The sequence below is a fragment of the Adiantum capillus-veneris genome, chromosome 16 (assembly GCF_014529385.1).
Source record: "Adiantum capillus-veneris isolate H3 chromosome 16, ASM1452938v2, whole genome shotgun sequence".
NCBI classification, from domain to species: Eukaryota; Viridiplantae; Streptophyta; class Polypodiopsida; order Polypodiales; family Pteridaceae; genus Adiantum; species Adiantum capillus-veneris.
The window spans coordinates 115,186,286-115,190,924 of NC_140946.1; positions in this window are offsets into that span (position 1 = coordinate 115,186,286).

Consider the following 4,639-nt stretch of genomic DNA (forward strand, 5'->3'; position numbering starts at 1 on the left):
AAAAATGATGAAAAATACCCAAAAAGGACTATTTTTGATGATTTTCTGATAGTATATACACTATTTACACTCATCGAAAAGATATTATCAATGAATTTTCCCTTGATGATGAATTATAAGGGCATTATTAGGTAATTTTGCAAAAAATCACCGTTAACATCAAACTTTTTCCTCCCTCTTCAAACATTGCCATGAATTACTTAGTACTTAGTGCGCTTCCACTCCTCCTAGATGGCGTACTCCGGGACGACTATGTGCATAGGTTGAACAATTGTGTCTATGCATAGCTGTGATTGGCTCTACCATGATATGAAGATCAATGCAATTCAAACCAATATGTTGTGCAAGAGCTGGGTCTTGAGTAATTAACTCAAGGGTTTTCAATGTCGAGGTTTGCTATTGATGTCTTCCAAAGAGCAAATTTTATAGCTTGTGTGCTCTCTGTTTGATTGTACCATCAGGATGCTTTAGAACACTGATTGCTTGAGCTGTTGTAGCACTTTTGACTGTTGTCGAGCTTTTTCTTGCCATTGGTAGCTTGGTCGGTTTGGTGCTGCATGGTGTGTTGGAGTCTTTTGAGACTTAACTCACCATTGCTTGATTGGTTTTACGGTTTGTGGAGAAGATAAGTGCTCCTTTTTCTTCCAAACCATTTCCATGTTAGGTTCCTTGCTCAGAGATGCTTGTCTCTGTGTTTTAATCCTTGGAACCTTCTTTTGTTTTGTCAATGAAGTTTTAGGCACCCAGATTTGAATCACTTTATCCTTAAGCTATGCTTTTGGTACCCAAATTTGCATGACTCCTTGCATGCTACATGTAGCATTTGATTGTTGAGGGGATGGAGAAGATTGACTACTTCGTGGTTTGGTCTGTTGATTGCTTCTTTTCCATTCCTCCTTGCTTGGTGTAATTGGAACAATGAGTTGCCCTCCTTTAGGTGATAGCTTTAGTTGATTTGCATCCCAATCTGGTACTGCTTTGTATGTTCGCATCCAGGGAATTCCAAGAATCATCGTCTCATTCATGTGCTTATCTGGCAAGCATACAAACTGATGAGGACATGAACATCCATGTACTATCACGTTCAAGTTGACTACTCCCAATGTTGGAGTTGGGTTCTTGTTGCATCCTTTGATTGTTGCTATTCCTGCCGTCAATGCTTGACTTGTTGCCTTCTTGTATGTGGAATAACTGACTGCATTTACTCTAGCTCCTGTGTCGACCAGAGCATTGATGCTATGATTGTTGAGCTGTACTTTGATGCGCAGGTCCATTCCATATAACCAGTCATCATCCATTGAAACTACGTCTTTAGGTAATTCCCATTGTCGATCATCTATTTCCAAAGTGTCGATGGGAATCGGTATTTGTTGATTCTTGAAAGCAGATTTTCGCTTGAGTACCCGAAGCCTAGCTTCCTCTTGGGCTTCATCAATAACTTGCTGTCGTTTGATCTTCCTTTGTTTGGCTGCATGCATTCTTTCTAACAATTCATTGGTTAGTGGCAAATTGTATTTCTTTAAACAACATCCACTAGTTCAATTAGCCACCGGTTCACCATTTAGGGTGGACAATTTTACTGCTCCACTTGGAGATACATCTTCAATGATAAATGGTCCGTTTCCCTTTTTCTTAAACTTGGGAATGTGTCGCTTAAGGGAATAGACTAAAACTAAGTCCCCTTTCTTGAAGATCTTTGTGATTAAGTGGGAATCAAAAAACTGTTTTTGTTTTTGCTTTTGTGCATAAATATGAGCTACAGTAGTTAGCATTTGCTCGTCTAGCTTTTTGAAATCTTCGAGTCTTTCTGACAATTCATGTCTAGTCCACTCAAGATTCTGTGCTACCCTTAATGTCGGCAATAGAAATTCTATTGGAAGTATGGCATCAAGACCATAAACAAGGTTAAAGGGTGTAGCATTTAGAGCTGTTTTGAATGAAACTCAATATGCCCATAGAGAAGCATGGAGATTCATTTCCCAGTCTGTCCTTCCTGAACTAACCACTTTAGTCACTACCGAGATAAGAATCTTATTCGTATGCTCAGCTTTTCCGTTTGCTTGTGGGTGATAGGGATCTGATTTGTTATGGATGACCATAAACTCATTAAGCAAATACTCTATTATCTCATGGCCATGTTCAATTGTTGGCTAGCATAAGAAATAGGAAATTCAATTTTCCCATCTCCTGGTTGAGCTAGTATACAACCGATATCAAAATTAGAAGCATCTACATGTATGTGAAATACCTTATCCCAATCTGGTGCTTTCAATATTAGAGCTGAGGCGAGGGCTTGCTTAAGCTTCATGACGGATTCTTCACACGCCTCGGTCCATTCAAAGTGCGTAATCAAGCTATACATGGGTTTTGCGATTATAGCATACTGCATGTAGATGAACCTTCGGTAATATCCACAATGTCCCATGAAGGCTTGTACCCCCTTTACTGTTGTTGGTCTAGGCAAATCAGCAATGAAATGAATCTTCTCAATATCAGTAGCTATGCCACTAATAGACACTATATGTCCAATAATTTTTCCTTGTCTATCCATGAATGTGCAATTTTCAAGGTTTAAGCAAATCCTATAAAGTCTACATTTTTTGAATACCTTTTTGAGGTGTTCAAAATGATCAGCCCGGATTGATAAATGTACCCATAGATCATCCATTTATACTTCTAAGAATTTCCTAAGATATTCTTTGAAAGCATGTCTCACCAACCTTTGAAATGTGGCTAGAGCATTAGTTAACCCAAACAACATAACTCGATAGGAAAATATACCCCATTCTGTTGGAAAAGTAGTTTTATGCTGATATTTTGGGTCAACCAAAAGTTGATTGTATCCTAAAAAGCCATCTAAAAAGCTATAAGCTTCTTTTCTTGCAACTCCTTCTAAAACATTCTCAGTTATTGGAAGAGGAAAGTTGTCTCTAATGGTAGCTGCATTCACCTTTTTGAGATTAACACACACTCGTAATTTTCCATTCTTCTTGGGTACTACCACTATTGTGTTAAGTATGGAGCCTGATTTACCCTTGTAATTTTCTATGGTAAAAGCGCACATTTGTAAGGCCCCCATTATGAGGAGAAGCCATCGTGCGTGAAGGAAAATCACTCACCGGAAACCAAAATTTTCACGGACAAGAATCAGGGGCAACTTTAAAGGCCTCGGGGACGGAGGCCCCCAAGAATTTTTTTTGCCGGAATATTCTTTTTCGCCGGAATATTATGGCCGGACGGCGGCCGGAAAGTGGTCGGAAAACAACCGGTCGGTTGGCCGGTGGCCGGTAGTCAATGGCCGATGGCCGGTGGTCGGAAGTCAATGGCCGGTGGCCGGTGGACGAATTCAATGGCCGGTGGCTGAATTCAAAAGCGGACTTGTCTTCTCAAGGGCGGCCACACATGGGCGGATTGGAGGGTCCGATTTGGACTTATTCGCACAAGGGCGGCTACACATGGCTGTGTCTCATAAGAGAGGGTAGCCCTTTTGGCCTATAAAAGGAGGCCATTTCTACACACATTTCATAGTGTGAAGTTGATGCAACAGGTGAGTGTGAGGTGGTGAGAGTGAAGCAAGGCGGGAGCTCCATTAAGGGTATAATCCCTTTGTAAACTACTTCTTGTTTTGAAGTACTAAAGCCATTGAGTGGTTGCTTTCCCGTGGACGTAGCCCACATTGGGTGAACCACGTATATTGTGTGTACTCTCTCTCTCTCTCTCTACTCTATAATCTCGTGTATATAAATCTGTCTCTCTCTCCATTAAGTAATCTACTCAATTATCTATTTAGCTACGTCTTATTTCCTAACAACTGGTATCAGAGCAAGGTTTGCTCGTAGCTAAATTATCTCAAGGAAAGGATTCCTTGAATTGAGTGGGAGTTATGGCGGAGGAAGGGAAGCTCAAGATTGAGAAGTTCAACGGCAAAAACTACCAACATTGGAAGATGCAGATTGAAGACTATCTCTACCAGAAGGACCTCTATTTGCCACTAGGCGGTCTTGCGAAGAAGCCCGCAACAATGGCAGATGAAGCATGGATTGTCCTTGATCGAAAAGCACTGGGAACAATCCGGTTAAGCTTGGCGTCAACGGTGGCCTTCAATGTTTCAGAGATGAAGACCACGGAGGACTTGATGAAGTCACTTGACGACTTCTACAAGAAACCATCGGCATCCAATAAGGTATTTCTTATGAAGCGCTTGTTCAATCTAAAGATGGCAGAGAATGGTTCAGTTGCAGAACACCTAAATGACTTTAACACAAACATAAGTCAACTTTGATCAGTGAAAATCAATTTCCATGACGAAGTGCGAGCTCTCTTTATACTATCATCTCTACCGGATAGTTGGGACAGCCTTGTGATGGCTGTAAGTAATTCTATCTCTGGCACAAATACTCTTAAGTTTGATGATGTTGTGGGTGTTCTCCTAAGCGAGGAAATGCGAAGGAGAAGCATAGGAGAATCATCAAGTGCTGCACTATCAATGGAAACAAGAGGAAGGCTTAAGGAGAGGTTCAAAAACCAAAAGGGTCGTGATCGCTCAAGGCGGAGCAAGTCACGCACAAAGTCAGTTCTTGAATGTTGGAACTGCGGCAAGAAGGGCCACGTCAAGAAGGATTGCTGGTCCAAGAAGAAG